The 21,942-nt window shown below is 43.4% G+C and overlaps 1 protein-coding gene across 1 annotated transcript in view; it reads right to left on the reverse strand.

Annotated features, from left to right (window-relative positions):
* The window catches only part of RP1 (RP1 axonemal microtubule associated), a 200,837-nt gene extending 180,779 nt beyond the window's left edge, over positions 1–20,058 (reverse strand). Inside the window, exons 1-2 of the mRNA XM_045004065.1 lie at positions 19,958–20,058; positions 4,415–4,501 (exon numbers count right to left, since the gene is read on the reverse strand). The gene's annotated coding sequence lies outside the window, so the exon portion shown is untranslated. The remainder of the gene's footprint in view (positions 1–4,414; positions 4,502–19,957) is intronic.
* Between the last annotated feature and the right edge of the window lie 1,884 nt (positions 20,059–21,942).

Genomic DNA, 21,942 nt, shown 5'->3' on the forward strand with positions numbered 1-21,942 from the left:
CTTTAAACTCTTGTGAATAAGGACTGTATCTTACTATGCCTGTTCAATGCCTAGCACAATGGGACTCTAATCTCATTTGGGATTTGTAGGCACTTCTGTAATACAAGTAAATAATAAGCCAGGGTAGTGAATGTGGTATGCTTTTCTTATGTAGACAGCACTGGTGTACCATGCTGTGTGTGAGGACAGGAGCTGTGACCAGCCAGAGATGGGGAGAGCCAGGGAAACATGCTGCTTTATGCACGACCCCTTCTGAAACCAGCACGTGCAATGTTGATCAAAGCTACAAAAATTGCTGCTGCATGCTATATGAGCCCCTTGGAAGGGTCATAGCAGTGCAAGCAGTGGTGGCTAGCAGCTGGCAACATATGACTCTGCAAATCGTCCAGCGCTGGTAGTCTGATTTTTCTTCAACTAATCTCACCAAAACTCAGGCTCTGTGCATTCTGCTGGAGCTGAACAGGCCTCCCACAGGGGACAATGCTATGGAACTGAGCACTCTTTGGAGATGAGCATTTTGAGGTAAACCCTCTCCATCAATGCCTTTCTATTCTCATGATGCAAGAAGTACTCTGAAGAATTACCTAGCCACTGTTATACTATCTATAGAGGTTAACTCTATAGATTATGGATTTAACACTTTCAATTGCAAAACTATTCCTAATAACTTACTTTAATGGACTGGAAAAATCCATGAAAGTAAATGTATAGCAATATCTCTGCCTCTGCTAGGGACTCTGGCAGTGCCAAAAGAGGTCCTTCCCCTGCTCAGCACTGTATATTGACCTGCAATGCAGTGGCCGCAACATATTCTTCAGCAGCAAGCCTAGAGAGGATAGCAGTAGCTGACATGAATACAGAGGACAGAGTGGCTCAGTGCTGGGCTCAGGGACATCTCCAGCACCGTTGACATGACACATAATTTCCATCAACTGAGTAAAACAAGGGGGAATACCCACAAAACAGACAATGTGTGTCACTGTCTGATTTTACAGTCTGGATATAATCCCACAGGGCTCGAATTGCTGGCACAACTCTATCGACTGCAGCTGAGTTCCGCCAGCATGAAATTGGCCACAAGTATGGGAAATAGTTTTAATTTTCATAAGTTCAAAATATTTCACCGGGATTCAAAAGAAAAATGAAGGACCAGATGGGCAGGTTTGACAACTACACAAGGAAGTCCAGAACATTTGTGAAACCTTTTCTTCCTTATCAAAATATTTTGCTCTATTTCTCTGTAGCTCTATAGAACATGCTATTCCCAGGTGTGCAAAGTTACTTCAAAAATGACATTACTAATCTGACCTGTGAAAGCTATTCAGTTATAAATATAAGGTCATAATTACTAGCATCAAAATTTCCACATGTAGGTGCCTAAAGTTAATTACCTAAATAAAAATTATCTTATTTGCAGAGGCACTGAGCACTCATGACTCCCACTGAAGTCAAAAGAAGCTGTAGATGCTCAGTCTCTGTGAAAATGAGGCCAGCTGGGAAGGTAAGTTTATCCACATACGTTTGAAAATGTTGGCCTAAATGCTCCTAAAACTGATGGGGAAAAATGCCCAATAGTACAAAACTAAAAAGACAAGCAAACATATATATCCGTCACAAATTCTGCCACAGACAAACCAGCAATACTACATGCCCCAATCTAATCTCAGGACAATTTGCTCCCCAATTATAAAAATTCTATATAGAATCATTCACTAAGAAAATTTTTAAAAGATTTTACCTCACTCTTCCAGGATGCAGTTGAATTTTAACCTTTTATTGCTACCAAGGTGTTTGCAATGCTATAGAAAACAGCCGCAAAGAAAAATTAAAATGTTATAGATGCTAGTTCATTAAACTGCTGCTCTAAATTCACATGTACGCCACCTATGATGCATCCTACACATACACGCTTGTTGAAAGAGAACATTGATGTTTGTTTTGTATTATTGGCTGAATTACCTATAGCAACAGCAAACATTTTATACAACTCTTAAGCAACAAACTGAAAACAGTGGAACTGTTTGTTATTTCCTGATCATAATTGCAGTCATTAATCTCACTGTGATATATGAATGAATTAATCATATAAAGGACTGACACTGCATAGCATTTATCTCCTTTCATTTAATCTCTTCCCAGCACAAATATTTTCTCCTTCACAATACAGTTCAATACACTGTAACCCTTTTTAAGGGCTGTTTCTGTGAGCCTAGGAAGTAGCATATTTAAGGCCTGATCCTGAGAGGTGCTGTGCATTCTCAATCCCCACTGAAGTCAACAGGAGTTGCAGGATCTGAATACCCCTCATGATCATTACCTATTAATTATAGTGGTTGGTAACAAAGTAATGTACATATGCAAAATGCTTCATGAGCATTAGCTAATGAATCCTCACACTATCTCCTGGAGTTATTATTGTTAGTCCTGTTTTACAAATTTGGAAACGGGCAGAGATTACGTTCCAAGTCCAGCAAAACACTTGAGTATTTGCATGATTTTAAATATGGGAGTAGTGCCATTGATTGCAATAGCACCACTCATGTGGTGAAGTTGGACATATGGTTAAATACATGGCTGTTTCGAAGCCTATGTGACTTGCCCCTTGCCCAAGAACAGTGAGTCAGTGGAAGAACCAGGATTAGAATGTAGGACTTAGTTCCTAATCCTCTATCTAGTCCACAGTAACTAAGCTTATTATAAAATTATGTAATAATAAAACTCTCATTCATTACTCATCCTCTATCACATGATAGATGCAATAAGCTATTATTGAGAGGCCACATGAAGAAGAACAGTGGTCTAGTAGATTTTTCATTACATTGATTGAGTTACACAGCAATGAATTTATCCCATATACTTTAATATGAAGCATTAGTGACAAAAACTAAACCATAAATCAAAAGAAATGTGTGGCCTGATTTACCACTGCATTACTCCAGTTTAATGCCAGTGTAACCCCCCACCCCCTCCCCCCCCAAAATAGTACAATTACACTAGCAAGAAACTGGAGTGAATCAAGCTCATGATATAACTTGAACACTTACACATTTAAATTTCACTATTATGTAGGTGAACAAACTCATCATCTGATATTTTACCTTAAGAACAGTGAAGTGAAAAATAAACAAGTAGATGTTGTTACTGATGGCAGTCACTTGTACAGTGGATCAATCATGAAGCTTTTAACACACACACACACACACACACACACACACACAGGTTCTGTGCAAGTTTTCTTCCTAGCAACAGGAAGGAAAAGAGAAACTCTATGGGGGGCAAAAATGAATTAAAACTAAAAGAATTTTTAAATATTCCAAAATTAGTCTCTACTCACCATGACCTACAGCTAAAGTCAATGAATAAAAGATGGCTGCCAACAGGCTCTGCACTGAAGATTTCCCTATTGGGTAGGGAGGGAGAAATGATTCCTTCTTCACAACTTACCCATTCCCCTCCCCTGCCCATGGAATGACCACAGACTGCTATTTCAGCCACAAGGCTAAATGACTGGAGGATCCATGTAATGTCAGATCCACTGATCCTGCCCCCAAACTCTTTCCCTGTTCAGTCGCACACAGGACCCCATGCAGAGAGGAATTATGGAATGCAGGGGATAATCACCCTGCCTGAGCTCCCCAAATCCCACCTCCCTGTGAGCAAACACACTGTGTGTAGGATTGATTCAAGCAGCATTGCCAAGTCTGGCAATTTTATCATGGGTTTCACAACAGTTGTTTTTCCTTAAAGACTCAGCTCCTGGAATCAAGTCATTAGATGAGAATCTCAACTTTCACTTAAGAGAATAAGTTTCTAGACCTCATAGTTGTGGAGAAAGGCTTGAAAACATGAACCCAATAGCACCCTAAAAAGCTCAAAAGATTTTTAAAAAATGGGGTTCTTCTTATTTATCACGTTTTTTTCTTTTAGTGACTCATGATTTTGAAATATTGGGATTGGCAATGCAGGACCCTCCATGTTAGTGGAAGAGGGGGCAATATTTGTTCCTACGTGTACCTATGTTACTATAATTCTATTCTGGGGTGGGTGACCAGAATGGATTTCCCATTCTGGCTTCCCTTTCATAGTTTACCACCACCAGAACGCTAATTGATTATGAATACTAAAGTACATGTAATTCAGTATTGCATATAAAGTAACGCCTTCTCTGTGGAAATCTCCTAAGAGTGGTAGACAGCAAAACAGTCATAATACTACAGACGTAGCCACAACAGAAATCTGAGCCTTTGGGTTTGAGGGAATATAAATGATTAGAAATGCTCTATCTTCAAAGTAAACATTGAACAATGAGGCAAAAGGCAATCTCTTCTTGGACTGTTAGTGGCAAAGCTTGATCTTTGTGGCTTATGATACCACTAGAAACCCCTCACAGGAATTCTATACTTCCCTTACTTACCTGTTAATCTGTTACTCATATTAATGGATTTCGAGTGATGTGAAGGAAGCTTCTGCCAAAGGAAGAACAGTTTTTATGCAGAGCCACCTGGAGGCAAAAAAGTGTTTTTAATGTGTTATAAAAACAAATAAGTAAACTTTGAACAAAGCTACTACTATATACACATGTATGTGGCTTATACATACATAAACATATACTTGCCAGGGTGTCTCCTATGCTTTGGCACATCCCCGAAACAGAAAGTGCCAAGCAAAAAGGATGGCAAAATTCCAACTGAACACCTATATTAGCATTGTGATCAAGTCTAAAGACAGAATGTCCATGATTCACATGCACAACTCCTGTTGAAACCAATGGAAGATGGAAATGAGCATAGGAACTGTTATAATGGATCAGAACAGTGGTCTGTCTTGCCTCTGACAGTAGCCAATACCATATGTTGCAGAGGAAGGTGCAAGAAACCCTGATAATAGTCATTTATTAAGCATAACCAATCTGTAGAGAATGATTCTTCCTAACCCTGTTAGTCAGTGGTGGCTCAGACCCTGAAGGATGAGGATTCCTACCCCTATCTTTTAACCTATGTAATAGAACTGTAGATGTTCTCATAATCCAAGTAAGGCTTTTATCCTTTTTTGAATTCTACTAAACTCTTGGCCTCAGTCATATATTTTGGTAATGGGTTCCATAGGTTAATTATATATTGAATAAAAATTATTTTTTAACAGAGTAAAGGAAAGAATGAGAAAATTCAGGCAGACGAATTTGGGTTTTTTTAGAACGCTGGAGAAGGGCAGTCAAACTCAGGCTTATAATAGAAAATCTTTCACTAAGTCACTACGGCCCTACAATACCTCCTTCTCTGGAGTAGGAGGAATCAAGTCATGCCAGCTCTCTGACTAAAGTCTGAACTAAGATAAAATAGTTGATCTATTGAATAGGAACTTTTTCCATGTGTTATGTCAAGGGTAAGAGAGCCGTCTCAGGACATCCTTTTGTGGCAAAGTGTGGCCCTCTAGGTGTGCTGCCATCAACTTCCTCTGGGGCCCTTGTAAGAAGGCACTTTAAACTAAAATACCCCAGGCGTGGGAAGTCTTAGAGCAAATCAAACTGTTCCTTCTCCCCTCAAGTCCAACCCTTGCTCCCCTTGATTCAGGGATAGTACAGCTCTCCTTCTGAGGTCTGTGTGATACTTTGGGTAGATTTCCTCCCAACCAGGAGTCCCAAAGACTTCCTCCTAGGGTCTGTGCTGCTAATCCACACAGGCTCTTCTTCCTTCAGTCAGGAATCCCACTACTGTCATTCTTGAGTCTGCACTGATAATTAGGCCAGCTGCAGCCCTCACTCAGCTTCTCCAAGCTGGCCTCTTTCAACTATATCCATTTTCCCTGGCCTGTGAGAGGTCACAAGGCAGCCATCCTCTCACCCCCTTTGTCTCTCTGAAGGCTTCTTTTATCTCCAGGCCTGGACTGATTTGCCCACACGGTCCACCTGTCATTATACACTTGCCAGGTGTACAATGAGTTACAGGTAGGGTTGGACCCATTATCCCTTGAAGAGTCTGAACCAAGATATCACAAAAAAGCAGTGGAGAGCCTAGTTCATCGTTTTGCTGGACTGCAATTCGTACTCAGAGCTAGCACTGTGCAACCCCACATGACAATGAGACTTTCTTTTTTACATGCAGTACTATGCAGCTTTTTAAATGTTTTCCTTTTGGAATGTACTGTATTTTGTGCTACAATATTGAGTAACTGTATAATGACTAAATATGAGAGTTATGGAAAGTTGCATATTTTTAAAAAGTCTTTACCTTCTGTTGTGAAATATTTTATATCTTACATAATTAAAACTGAAACACAAATCTAATTTATTTTATATCACTTATAATACTCTCATGCATTTTATTCAGCCTGGGGAACAAAATAATGATTAATAATACCTAGCTCTTAACTAGCACTTTCTATCCACAGATCTCAAAGTGCTCTAAAAAGAATGTAAGTATCACTATACCCATTTGACAGATGGAAAAACAGAGACACAGAGAAGGGAAATAATTTGCCCAGCAGGCTGGTGGCAATGCTGGGAAAAGAACTCAAGGTTCCTGAATCCCATTTAAGTGTTCCATCCACTAGGATACTACCTCCCATTAGTCTAGACTGGAAACTGACTAATCTGTTTCACTTTAGTTTCTCTCTCTGATTCGTATTCATTGTCTCAGTGCCATAGTGTCTGGGTTATAAATACTCTGAAGAATGAATGCAAGTTCAAAACTAAACTAAGACACCTAACATTCATTGCATTTTTTTAATCATGAAAACATTGCTAAGGTTTTGTAAAACTTTTTTCTCAGTACTGACATCCCCAATTGTTTATAAATTATGAGTCAATCCTCAAGAAAGTCAGGAGATTGGCTTAAGAATTATGAGGTTTTTTTAAAAAAATGAAATTTAGAGTCTTTTTGTCTCCTGTATTTTGAGTCTTTAGAACACATTTGGGTCACATTTCCAAGATTTTCTCCTCAACATCTTCATTCAAAAAAACAACAACAAAAAACAAAGCTGAGATTCTCACCTAATCAACTGACTCCAGGAGCTGGGGCTTTGAGACACCAAACAGCACAAGACTAAAGATAAAAATAGCAAGAGTGCAATCTTTTCAAACATTTAAACTCAGTCCACAACTATCTGACAGTAGATGTCCCTTTAAGTACATGATTATTCCAAGCCAAAAAACTAAATTAAAATGGAGTCAACTTTGAGAGTAATCATCAGTAACTTAAGGGTAAAAAAAATATATAACAGGGATGCTTTAATTATATCAAACTCAAGTATTACAACCCAGGAAATTCAGAGTTAATGTTACCATTCAAAGAAATCCAAACATGGTAGGGTATGAAAATTAACTGTTAAGGTACCCAAAGTTAATTCTTCCCTGCATTGACTAGATCTGTGTAAAGAAAGATAATGCTATTTCATGAAAGCTTTCAATAATTCAAATTTTAGTTCTGTTCCAATTTATAACACAAACCCAACCATATCAAATTTATCCACAAAAAGGTAAGTCCTGTGGTCCATGATTCTAGGGCTGGCTGCCTAGCTGGCTGCAAAGAAGCAGTGGACCCTGGAAGCCCAAGCTGCTAAGGAGCCATGCGCTTGGGAGCCAGTGCTTCCAGGCTCTTCATACCATTAGCCCACCGAGCCGGCGACTGAGGAACCGGGTGGGCAAGCTGGCAAGAACCTAGGCAGATTTCTAACAGAACCTTGCCTGCTTTCTGTCGGAGAACAGCCAGCCCGAGAGTAAACTGATTTTTAAATGGATTAGGTTTTTTCCCTTTTCCCTCCTCATCATGTCAGGGCTGCCCAGAGGATTTAGGGGGCCTGGGGTCTTCGGCGACAGGTCCCGGAGCGGAAAGACCCCCCGCCGCTGAATTGCTGCCAGAGACCCAGAGCGGAAGAAGCTCCGGGGGCCCAGGCCCCACGAGAGTTTTCTGGGGCCCCCGGAGCGAGTGAAGGACCCCGCTCCAGGGGTCCCGAAAAACTCTCATGGGGGCCCCTGCGGGACCCGGGGCCTCGGGCAAATTGCCTCACTTGCCCCCCTCCGGGAGGCCCTGCATCATGTCACTACAGCGTACCCACTGAGCCAGGTGCTGAGTTTTGCCTTCCTGAGGATTGCCTGTACTTTACCAGTACTATGTAAGAGAAGGTTGTGAAAGATAGTTACTTTTGTGTTATTATCCATTTATTGAGTGCTGAAAATGTAGTCAGTGATGTACACATTCTGGAGTATACAAGTCCTGCCACAATCCTATGTTAGGCCTCAACCCTAAAAACACTGCTAAGCATACCATTCAATACAGTGAGTAGAATCAATAATCCATTGGTTATTACTAGGGCTGTTGACTAATCACAGGCCTGATCTACACTAGGACTTTAATTCGAATTTAGCAGCGTTAATTCGAATTAACCGCACACCCGTCCACACCAGGAAGCCATTTAATTCGACATAGAGGGCTCTTTAGTTCGAATTCTGTACTCCTCCCCGACGAGGGGAGTAGCGCTAAATTCAACATGGCTATGTCGAATTAGGCTAGGTGTGGATGCAAATCGAACTTAATAGCTCCGGGAGCTATCCCACACTGCACCACTCTGTTGACACTCTGGACAGCAGTCCGAGCTTGGATGCTCTGACCAGCCACACAGGAAAAGTCCCGGGAAAATTTGAATTCCTTTTCCTGTCTGGACAGTTAGAATCTCATTTCGTGGTTGGACATCGGGGCGAGCTCTCCATCAGAGGAGTTCATGTAATCTCTGAATAGAAAGAGGGACCCAGCATAGACTGACCGGGAAGTCTTGGATCTGATCGGTGTGTGGGGCGAGGAGTCTGTGCTTTCGGAGCTGTGCTCCAACAAACGGAATGCAAAGACCTACGGGAATGTCTCTAAAGCCATGAGAGACAGAGGATACAGGTGGGATGCAACTCAGCGCCGCATGAAAATCAAGGACCCCAGACAAGGCTACCAAAAAATCAAAGCGGCAAACGGACGCTACGGAGCCTGCCACCACTGCCCCACCAGTGACCATGGACTCTGACGATGGGACAGTGTCGACGGCCAGTTCCTCGGCGATGTTCGCGGACAGGGAAGATGAGGAAGGGTTTGTGGAGGACGAGGCAGGCGACAGCGCTTACAATGCTGGTTTCCCCGACAGCCAGGATGTCTTCAGCAGCCTCACGGAGATCCCCCACCAACCCTCCCCGGCCGTTAACCTGGACCCTGAATCAGGGGAAGGAGCAGTCGGTAAGTGCTTTAAACATGTAAACTTTTATTATTAATGGAACAGGAATCTGAACTATGTGTAAAGGAGGTCTCTCTATATATGGGGATAGAACAGAAATCCTCCTGGGAGATCTCCACGAAGCTCTCCTGGAGGTAATCGAAAAGCCTCCGCAGGAGGTTCCTGGGGAGAGCTGCCTTATTGGGTGCTCCGTGGTAGCACACCTTTCCGCGCCAGGCTTTCATGAGGTACTCAGGGAGCATTGCCTCCCCGAGCACGGCTGCATAGGCCCCTGGTTTGTGCTGGCTTTCACGCAGCATGCGCTCTCTATCTCCTTCAGTGACCCTCCTCAGGGCGATCTCGCTCGGCGACTCCTGCATCTAATTAGGAAAATTACCGTAATGTTACACCTGGTCCAAAGTATTTTTAAAAAAATCTCCGGACAGACGGCGTAGCAGAGAGTCGGCAGGCTGCTGCGTGACAAGCGTAACGGAAAGCCAAAGAATCAAATGGACGCTCATGGAGGGAGGGGGGGGAATGAGGACGCAAGCTATCCCACAGTTCTCGCTGTGTCCGAAAATCATTTGCATTCTTGGCTGAGCTCCAAATGCTTTTAGAGTCAAACACAGTGTCCGCAGTGGTTCAGGGCATAGCTCGTCAATGTACAGCCACCCCCCACCCCCCACCCCCAGAAGGAAAAGGGAAAGAAATCGTCTCTTGACTCTTGTAAATGTCACCCTATGTGTACTGAATGCTGCTGGTAGACGCGATGCTGCGGCACGCTACGGTAGCATCCTCGCCCCCCGTCCCCCGCCTCATGGGTGACTGACGGTGCAAAATGACTGGTACCCGTCCTCATCATCAGCCTTGTGGTAGATGGTGTAGTGCAATAGGACTGCTACCTGTCCTCGTCATCAGCCCATAAGTAGACGGCCTGCTAACCGTCTTCATCATAGCAACAGGGGGCTGAGCTCCATCAGCCCCCGCCCTTCATGTGTAAAGAAAAGATTCTGTACTGCCTGGACTATCATAGCAGCTGGAGGGTGCCTTACCCTCATTTCATTTCCCTAACAAGTCACTGTTTCTTATTCCTGCATTCCTTATTACTTCAGCATACAAATGGGGGGACACTACAACGGTAGCCCAGGAAGGCTGGAGGAGGAGGGAAGCAACAGGTAGGGTTGTTGCAGGGGCACCCCCTGTGAATGGCACGCAGCTCGTCATTCCTGTCTGACACAGAGCGGCTGTGCTCTGTAGTTCTCTGATACACTGCAACCCTAGTACAGTTGCCCCATATTCTAGGCGGGACTGTTTCTATTTTTAGATACCATAAAGGAGGGATTGACTCAGGGAGTCATTCCCAGTTTTGTCTTTTGCGCCCCCGGCTGATCTCGGCCAGGGGCACCTATGACAGTAGCAGAAGGTGTAGTGCAATAGGACAGCTACCCGTCATCACCTTGCCAATTTACATTGGCGTGATTGATGGTGCAATATGGCTGATAACCATCTCTGCTGTCATGCAAAAGCAAATGAGTGCTGCTGTGTAGCACTGCTGAATCGCCTCTGTCCGCGGCATCTAGTACACATACGGTGACAGTGACAAGAGGCAAAACAGGCTCCATGGTTGCCACGCTATGGCGTATGCCAGGGCAATCCAGGGAAAACGGGCTCGAAATGATTGTCTGGCGTTGCTTTCCTGGAGGAAGGAATGACTGACTACATTTACCCAGAACCACCCGCGACAAAGAAATTTGCACCATCAGGCACTGGGATCTCAACCCAGAAGTGCAAGGGTCGGGGGACACTGCGATGGGGTGGAACAGGGGCAGAGTTTATGCTTTCAGGATTGCCTGCTGCAGGAGTGCGGACGAGATAGGTGCTGTGCATGGTGTTGTTCACAGACACAGACTAGACTGTGTTCATTGTTCAGAAAAATGTATCTTTGCAAGGAATTCACTACCTTTTTCCCATCACACAGCTTCGACTGTCTCCAGACCTGCCACAGCATCCCCCTCACAGAGGCTGGCAAAGATTAGGCGGCGAAAGAGAAAGACACGGGACGAGATGATCGCTGAAGTTATGGGGTGCTCCCGAGCCGAGGCGGACCAGCAGAGCCAGTGGAGGGAGACCCTCTCTCTGTACCAGCGCTCACACAGCGAACGGGAGGAGAGGTGGCGTGAGGAAGACAAGCAGGTGACTCAAACGCTGCTTGGACTAATGAGGGAGCAAACGGACACGCTCCGGCGCCTTGTGGATGTTCTTCAGGACCTCAGGCAGGAGGACAGAGCCCCCCTGCAGTGTATCTGCAACTGCCCTCCCCCGCCACAAAGTCCCATACCTCCCGTCACCCAAAGTAACCAGAAGGAGGGGCGCCAGGGGCCGTGAAAACTGTCACTGCACCCCAGCAGAGTGCTCAAGTACCCAAAAGCTCTCATACCCTAATTTTTGAGAATTCCTTCCCTTCCTGACTCACCCAGGCCCCAATCCCAGTTTCATCCCCTGACTGTCTGGTTAATTATTAAAAATACTTTGCTGTTAATTACTGTTTCCATCATGCTTTTTTACACAACGCTGCGTTTGAAGGGGTGGGTGGGTGGGTGGGGAAGGGGGTAGGGTATTGCATAGGACAGTCACCTTTAGCAGGGTACAGAGATGGGGGCAGGATCAGCAGCAGGTCACACACACAGTGCAGTCAGTAGGCACCCTGGTCGGTATGGGAGGTGGTTTGCAGGTTCTGTGTGGGTGGGGGGGTACGTGACTTTGTAGCGGGGGAGGGTGGTTACAGATCTCATGCAACGGTCCCTGTCCTGGACCACAGAGCCACGCAGCAGAGGAATCTGTATCCATCCTCCCCCGCCACAAGGCCACATAGCCCCCGCACACAGAGTCCCAAAAAGGAGGGATGGCAGGCTCCGTTGAAACAACCAGTCCGGCACTGCAGACCGCTCTGGGAGCAGGAGCCTGTCATTCTTCGAGTTTAGAGGTGGTCTTTACATCACCGCACACCCTACCCAGCACAGTCTGCGTCCCAGTTTCAACCCTTTAATGCAAAGTCATCAATAAAGAAACCTTTGTAAAGTTACAGTAGAACATGTATTTTATTTTTAAACGTGTGTTGGAAGTGGGGGAAGCGGGGTGGACGGGGTATGTAACTGCAGATGCTAGTCAACAGTAACTTGGTAAAGAAACGGGCAGGTTCAGCTTCTCTGTAAAGAAACTGAACAGTCACAGGTCACGCTGCTCGCTGGTACTTGAAGAGTTCCTTGTCGCTGTGCAAGGCGCCTGCATAGGGCTTCACGAGCCAGGGCATTAGCGGGTAGGCTGGGTCCCCGAGGATCACTGTAGGCATCTGCACATCCCCAAGAGTTATTTTGTGGTCTGGGAAGAAACTACCTTCCTGCAGGCATCTAAACAGAGCAGAGTTCCTGAAAACACGCGTGTCATGAACTTTGCCTGGCCACACGACGTTGATGTTGGTAAAACGTCCCCCATGGTCCACCAGTGCTCGCAGCACCATTGAAAAGTAGCCCTATTTCTCAGCAGCTGACTGTGGAAGAGGTGGACGATAAGGTGCGAGGAGTTGACAACGGCCATAACTGCAGCGGGCTCCATGCTCGCAGTGCTGTGGCGCCTGCGCTGTCACTGAACAGAAAAGTGCACGAACAGATTGCCCGCAGGCGCTTTCAGGAAGGGAGGGAGGGCGTGATTGACGGTTCAATGATGACAGTTACCCAAAACCACCCTCGACACATTTTTCCCCCAGCATGCATTGGGGGGAAATCCCAGAATTCCAATGGGCAGCGGGGAGTGCGGGAACTGTGGGATAGCTTCCCACAGTGCACCGCTTCCAAAGTCGACGCTGGCCCCGTTACTGTGGACTCACACACTCGAATTAGTGTATTTAGTGTGGATACACAACTTCGACTTCATAAGGTCGATTCCACAAATTCGAATTAAGTTGATTCGAAATAGTCTTGTAGTGTAGACATACCCAAAGTTAACTCACACAATTAACTAAAAAATATTAATCGCAATTAAAAAAATTAATCATGATTAATCACAGTTTTAATCATATTGCTAAACAGTAGAACACCAATTGAAATTTAATAAATATTTGTGGATGTTTTTCTACTTTTTCCAATATATTGATTTCAATTATAACACAGACTATACAGTGTACAGTGCTCACTTTATATTGTTATTTTTATTACAAATATTTGCACTGTAAAAATGATAAAAGAAATAGTATTTTTCAATTCACCTCATACAAGTACTGTAGTGCGATCTCTTTATTGTGAAAGTGCAACTTACAAATGTAGATTTTTTTGTCACATAACTGCGCTCAATAATAAAACAATGTAAAACTTTAGAGCCTTACAGGTCCACTCAGTTCTACTTCTTGTTCAGTCAATTGCTAAGACAAACAAGTTTATTTACAATGCTACCCGCTTCTTATTTACAATGTCACCTGAAAGTGAGAACAGGCGATTCCATGGCACTTTTGTAGCAGGCATTGTAAGGTATTTACATGCCAGATATGCTAAACATTCATATGCCCCTTCATGCTTCAACCACCATTCCAGAAGACATGCTTCCATGCTGATGATGCTCGTTAAAAAAAAGGTGTTAATTAAATTTGTGACTGAACTCCTTGGGGGAGAACAGTATGTCTCCTGCTCTGTGTTATCCACATTATGCCATATACTTCATGTTATAGCGATCTTGGATGATGACCCAGAACATGTTGTTCCTTTTATGAACACTTTCACTTCAGATTTGACAAAATGCAAAGAAGGTACCAATGTGAGATTTCTAAAAATAGCTACAGCACTCAACTCAAGGTTTAAGAATCTGAAGTGCCTTCCAAAATCTGAGAAGGATGAGGTGTGGAGCATGCTTTCAGAAGTCTTAAAAGAGCAACTCTCCAAAGCAGAAACTACAGAACTGAACCACCAAAAAAGAAAATCAACCTTCTGCTGGTGGCATCTGACTCAGATGATGAAAATGAATTGTTATTGAGCAGAACCTGTCATCAGCATTGATGCATGTCCTCTGGAAGGGTGGTTGAAGCATGAAGGGACATCTGAATCTTTAGCACATCTGACACGTAAATATCTTGCGATGCTGGCTATGACAGTACAACATACAAAAACCTGTTGTCACTTTCAGGTGACATTGCAGACAAGAAGTGGGCAGCATTATCTCCTAAATAAGATAAACTTGTTTGTCTGAGCGATTGACTGAACAAGAAGTAGGCTTGAGTGGACTTGTAGGTTCTAAAGTTTTATATAGTTTTGGTTTTTAATGCAGGTTTTTTTGTACATAATTCTACATTTGTAAGTTCAACTTTCATGATAAAGAGATTGCACTACATTATTTGTGTTAGGTGAATTGAAAAATACTATTTTTTTACTGTGCACATATTTCTAATAAAAAATAATATAAAGTGAGCACTGTGCACTTTGTATTCTGCATGCTAATTGAAATCAGTATATTTGAAAAGATAGAAAACATCCAAAAATATTGAAATAAATGGTATTCTATTATTCTTTAACAGTGTGATTGTTATTAATTTTTTTAATCATGTGATTAATCATGATTAATCATGATTACTTTTTTTGATCACTTGACAGCCCTAATTATTACCCAGTCTAGTAAGCACTGCACCCCACCCAGCAGTAAGTATTTGCAGGACTTCATCCCCAAATGACAGTTCCTCTTGAAGTTAGTGGCATTTTTAACAATTTGAAATGACCCCTTTAGCGTATGTGTGTTGTTTCACTAACAAGCAATCAGTATGTTTAAGGAACTGGGCATGGACAGTAGAGCCCTTCAAATTTTGTCCTCCCCAACCTCAAACATGGCATGCATGATTATGAAGGTGAATCCGTTTTATCTGTATCTCTTCCCACCTTGTTTTTTACAAGTGTTTTACCCTCAAAGCTATGACTTGTAAAATTATAAAATATAATGATCATAGTGTTTGCTAAAGTATTTGTAAACTTACCACAAGAAAAAGGCATCTTTTCAAACTTGGGTGGCCAAAGTTAGATATCTAAATCCAAATTCAGGCACCTAAATCAGTGAATGACCTGATTTTCTGAAGTATTGTGCATCTGCAGCTCTCATTGAAGTCAGCATGCAGGTGGATTCAACTATAATGTAAATGTAAGATGATATGCCTGGGATTTTATCACTGAATAAATTTCACAAGCTGATAAGAGCAAGGCAGAAGAATCATGAGTAAAAGAGTCCTTTGTCACTATGAAGATTACTTGATTTTTTTTTTATTCCAAACTTGTAAACTGTACAGTTGTTTTTTTGTTTATTTTACAAAGTGTTCTGACTCAATTTGGTGTGTGGGCAGCTACATTAAAAAAAAAAAGACAGACTGCTTCTCCAATCCTGTAAAAGTACAGCACCAAAAATAAATGTGTTAATTATGTTCATCTCCATCTCAATAAAACTAAAAAGGAGAAAATTAAGACAGGTCGATAAGACACAGATTTTTATAAATCCTGAAAGAAATCTACCTTCAAAACATGACCACACTGAAGTCATAAACATTTAAATTCAGGGCTTCATCTTGCACACATCTATACATGGTCCTTACACAAAATTTTGATATGTATTTTTAATAACCCCTCTCTGCCATCAAAAATTTTGAGTGGGTTTAGGCCCATTTCAGCAAATAATTAGTCTGCCAGGAGTTATATAGACTTCAACACTGATATTAGTATCATCATTATTTGAAACTGGTTTTCTTCAAGAGCCAAAATGTGACCCAGAATTCATTTCTTGAGTATGCAGTGACGTCAACAGCATCAGAATATGAAGACAGCCGTTTTAGGCACATGACAAATGGCAGCACTAATATATGCATAACATGTTGAGACTGTTCATTCCATGTTTCCTTTTCCAGGAAAGTAAAATGCTCTTCTTCACTACAAACTGACAGATGCTGGGTTTTGTTTTTTATAAATAAAATGTAACGAGTACAGTGTGATGATTCCCGGGAGGACACAGGGTGGTAACTCCTTGCTACCACCTGCCCTTAGAGAGAGGAAATCTTGTTTGTGCTGCCATGAGTCAGTTCCCCAGCTCCAACAGCCACAGGTAAAACAAGCACCCCCTCTAGGCCTCACAGGCCCTGCTATTACTCTGCAAGTTAGAGACTAGCGCACTGCAACCCTCGCGCCCTCTGAGCATCTCCCTGGACTGTCTAACCCCTGGTCCACTGGCCATTCACAGTATTCACAGATTTGCTGCTTCCAAAGAAGCAGAACATCTCAGCGTACCAGTTCCACCAGATCACTGCTCTGCTTCACACACAACACTTAGATATGTTTATAGTCACATTAAGTGCAAGTTTGTTTAACAAAGCATAGCGATTCAAGAAGTAGCTGCAGGTAGAACTACTAGAAACAAATTATTAGATATACGATAAAATCATAATACATATTCTAGAGACTAGACTTAATTAGCAAGACATTCTTATGTCTTCTGGAGTATTGCTCACCCAAAAATCCCTGCAGCGCTTTGCAGCCAGGCTAGCTGTGACCCATGGGCGGCAGGTGAAGCTTCCCTTTGGGGAGACTAGCCCCCTGCTCCGCCTCTTCTCACTGCTTTCACCAGGGCAGGGGGGGAGGGCGGGAGGGCCTGAGAGCTCAGTCAGGGCCATGTGGAGGGACCGGGGTTAAGAGCTCAGCCCTTCCAGGCTCGAGCTCTCAGCCTTGGCTGGAACCACAACAGAGCTCTGAGCCTGGAGCCCCTCAACTTTTCCACTCTTCAGCCCCAGAGCCATGGCAGGGGGAGATTTTTCTAGGAGCCACAAATTGGCCAGGGCCCCTGGGCTTGGTGGGCCCCATGGGCCTGTGCAGTCATCTGCCACTGCACCCCTTGGCAGTACGAGGTTTGGGGAGGCTCAGCCTCCCCCAGCATCCATTACATACCACCCATGCTGTGACCCACCTTTCATAAGACAATCATGTTGTCAGCTTGCCTCTTAGGTGAAGGATTCAGTGTGTCCATAAGTCCTATTTGTGGCCTCAAGAGGTAAAAATAGACAGGTCCTTGAGATGCTTATCAGCCATACAAAACAAATGTCTTGGTTGGTGGGTGGATGCCTCTCTTGATTAACTAGCTGCTAGGATATATGTTGGCTGTCTGCCCTTACTGGACCACCTAATAGCTGTTCTGGGTGCTCCTCCCTATTGTCAGAATAAAGGGTTCCTCTCCCACAATCACCATTTACTTCTCAGTAAATAGGACAGCTGCAGGGAAATATCAGTCTGAAGGACTTTTCTTGTCTCCGACTGCACTCCAAATCACATACCAACTTAACATCTTTGGGTCACTATGTTCCTATATGTCAGGCAGGCAGGGAAAATCTTGTTCCCAATCAGGATCCCACTATGTGATTCCCATGAGTCTGGCAAGGGACTAGACTTATGTATGGGAAGGGCAGCCTTGACTGATGGCTACTGAAACATCTCCTGGAAATAGGGAGCAGCCTCTACAGCTATGAATCAGTCCACGGAACTTCCACAAGCCAGCAACCACAGAGGCTGCTTTTCCTCCTGGACAGGGACTGTCACCTGATAGAATAGTTTAGACTGGATAACATGAGATGAAATTGCTATTTGGTTTTAAATCAAGATGTTGATAATAAAAGAAAAGAAATGATACAGATCACTTCAATCCAGTAAGTTATAAAAAATACATTCCCATTGTGCTCTCCATGTTTGTAAACTTTGCTCTAAGTCATGTGATTGATACTTTAGCTGCTTAAATCAAACACAATTAGGAAGAAAGTGGAATCTCTCCCTACCTCCCGCAGTCCTGCCGGTCCCCCTATTTCTTCTGTATCTCAGCCACCACAGCAAAAGTGGCAGCTGCAGGCCCTTTTCCCCATCTAGTTCTGACAGGTTCAACATCCTCAATGTGACCCCCTTCCATGCTCAGCTTCACGGCTACTGATCCTGGTAAAGGAAGGCTTATCTAACAGCATGCACAACAGCTGACTGAGCCGTGCTATGTGGTCAGTCTCAAAATGGTGCCTAAGCAAAGGGAAGCCTTTTTTAAAATTAGACAGAAACCATACAATAGAAAATGTACAAACAGGCTAAATTTGATTGACTGAACTGCATGCTGTGCATCATCGATCCAACATCTACATTATACATTGTCATATAATTGTCCACGTTGGCACATAAGCCAGGGCAGCTCTTTAGCAATTTGCTCTTACCAAGATGCAACTGCAGTTCATTCTGCTTTCTTTTTAATACATAAAACACAGATATAAACGTTATTTGATAGCAAATGCCTGCCCGAACTGGGAGAAGGCAAATCCTTATAGAGCTTATCCAGCCTGCTGCCAAGAAATTTAGTGAAGAAACTTAGTAATCCTGTTCCTAAATTTTCCAAGTCCTCACGAGTGATTTCTGCAGACTTTTGATAAAGCCAGTGTTCTAGCCTGGCAATCAAATTTGGGAGGCAAGCAAGTTTTCTTGTGCCATCACAGAATTTCAGACCCTGTCAATTCCTGGAACTGGTCCTACAATATCATCCAAGCTAATCTCTATCCATTTTATCAGCCCTGTCCCCCACTCTTCCAAATAGGGCCTTTCAGGACCATCAGCGCAGAATTATTACCAATTCTTACTTAGTTCCATTTGAAATGAACCCCACCACCCCTTTCTCTGCCCACTGCGCTCCCAATCTCCCAATCATCCCATCCCATTCCCAATCTAATTATTTTTGTGGGGAAAGTGTTACCTTATGTCCCTACCATTTCTAGGCCCAAGACACACATTTGAAAGAAGGCACTGAAATTTTAAATTAAACAGAAATTGTTACTTTTAATCACACTGCATGATATTATACCACAGGATGGAGGAGCCACTGTTATGCTTATTAACCTGACCATTTCTTGTTTCTCACTAGCATGACCCGGACAGCAACAAGAACCTCACTGAAGGCTAGGAAGCAGAGATCACAAGCAGTTGAATGTTTGATCAAGCTGAGGGCAAGGTAAAGAAAAACCAGGGAGATTTGGTTTTGCACATGCAGGGACATGAAAAGGGACTGATCAAATGTTTAGGTTTGAAGAGGAAAAAAAATCAAGAGTGTTGTTGAAACATAAAACAGATTTAGATAGAAGGACAAAGAATTGATGAACAACCATCCCACGAGGAACTATTTAATGGTGATGTGAAATCCAAAACAGAGATTGCACTGCTATCCCAGCAACGCGTCCCTGGATGTGTTTATGTAATTCCTCCACAGTACAATACCAGGACACCACCACAGACTGGTCCTTCCCAGTTTCCCCCTGTGCTTTCCCATGGCATTTCACCCCTGCACACATACAGGGAAATAGACATGTCTTTCATGTTCTTTTAGTACAGATATTTTCCTTTGTTTTCACTGTTACCCTAGTTACATATTGCAGCTGGTCTGCTTGCTTGTGTGACTAATGAAGTTTATATTGACAAATTATCTGCATAAAGAGTTTACAGAGCATACAGTATTTTAACATCAATACATTCACAAGTCATTCCTCAACTTTAAACTCTCATTTTAACTCATATAGACCATATAAAAATTACAATTTAAAAATGCATACCTACCACTTAAACAAATGCAATTTTGGGCAACAATGCTAGCATTTAATGTTGCATCTATGCATCCTTCTTCACTCTTCTATATACTCCCTCTGCTTAAGTCATATAGTATATATAAAAGATTCAAAGAAACTCATACCTACTCATAAGGATAAACCACCTCCAGAAAAAGCAATGATTTTTAACAGCAACAACTGCTAACATTTACTTCTGCCTGCATCAGGCATCTGTATCCTCCATCCCCAATTCCCTACCTGCAGCTGAGAACCATGTGCACAGAGCATTTCTAATTTGGACAGCAGGTTCACCGCAGCTGTTTAATATAAGTCACAGCCTCAGGTGCCACATCTTATCTGTTCCACTGTACATGATTTGCAACAAGTCCCAATGCCTTCTCATTCCCACAATGTATCAGTGTATTGAACAAGTCTGCTCCTCCTTGTTTTCACAGATATTTTGACAATGGCAAAAGGCAGATATTACAACTGTTGTATTGATCCCTTATCCCACAGCCTCTAGGACACCAGAAGGCCTTTCAAAGTCTCCCACAAGCCACTGCTTCAGGAAAATGTGCCATGAACTTTGGCTTTGGTACTCAATTCAAAACAACTACAAGGATAGAGTAAAGTGCTAATGTGAATATGGGGCAAAACTGCACACGAAACAGCATAGCCAGTGTAATTCTTTGCACTGTTGATGCATACATTGATGCAACCCATCAGTTCACTTACTAACAATGCAATTTTCTAGTGCAAACACAGCCTTTACTTTGCATGAACTTATAATGTTATGCTTCCCAGACTAGCAAGCTCTCCTCAATGTAGCAAGGAAAATCTGCCTGGCCATTTGCCATGAAGACCTAACAAGCCTAAAATTCTCTTTAAAATCAAGTGTTATAGCAGGATTCCTGAGCTGCACAAACTGCAGCAAGTGTTCCACCTGCTGGACAAAAGGCAGCACTAAGCTTCCTTAACAGGAAACAGATGCAGCAAATATCTGTGATCTACACAATGACCAAAAAAACACAACCAACATCAAGGTTTCCCTGTTCTTGTCTGAGTGTGCTAAGTAAATAAATAAGGGTGGAAATACAGCCATTTGATGCAACGGATACAAGGAGGTCAAGCATTTGTCGTGGAGGTTAGGGGAACCTGTTCTCCATTTCCAAGAGCCCTTTTAATAAATGTTAGTCCAGAGAGGTTATTGTTAGTTTTTGCTCTTACAAAGGACACAGGATCTGCAAGCAAATCTAAATACAAGGGGCCAGATCTTCTGTACGCTGCTCTGGGAAGACAACTGCCTGAGAAGGCAGACAGGGATTCCCCCAGTATAAAGGGACTTTTCAAGTGGCATAAAGCTCTCCTCTTGGGCATAAGGGATGAGTGGGAGGCTGAGCTAGAGTGGGATATGCTCCTGTGATCCTCAGATAAGCAGTTCCCAACCCATCCATCCAGACAAACAGTTACCCCCTAGCTGCTGGAGGCCTCCTGCTCTTACACCTGCCTCTCCAGAGTGGGGAAGGTCCCCTGCTATTTTCAAAGGTATTGGGGGCCCTGTGGATGGCTCTTGGGGGAAGAAGTGGACTCCATACTTTTGCCTCTTCACCTGTGAGAAGACCCTCCAGCCACCACCATTCCAAGGAGGGAGCATGGCCACAGAGGCAGAACCATGAGGGGCCCCATGTCCTGATACACTTACAGTCCCCAAAATCTCTCACTACAGCTCTGATCAAGAGTTTCAATCTTCCTTTCAGATACAGTCCTTGCTATGGTAAAGCATACATCAATCACTTTGAGATCAGATCCCTGCAGTGCGAGCTTGATGGGGCTGCATCTTCAATCGAACGTGGAAGCTGAGGCTAGGTCTCCTGTCTTCAATAGCCATACCACATTCCTTCTCATTTCCAGCTGCCAAACAATACTGCCTTCTGCTTCCCAAACCCACCCTTCACACCCTTCAGTCTTCTTCTCCTAACCCTCCCCAAATAAGCACTGATCCTCTTGGTTCCCCACTTGCAATACCTCAGGCTCCAGCTGTCTCTTCATCACAAAGCCACTGTGGGTTCCTCGTCAGGAAGTCCCTTACCCTAGATCAGAGGTGGGAAACCTGCTGGGAGCTACGGGCAGCC

Source organism: Mauremys mutica, chromosome 2 (genome assembly GCF_020497125.1).
Source record: "Mauremys mutica isolate MM-2020 ecotype Southern chromosome 2, ASM2049712v1, whole genome shotgun sequence".
Lineage (NCBI taxonomy): Eukaryota > Metazoa > Chordata > Testudines > Geoemydidae > Mauremys > Mauremys mutica.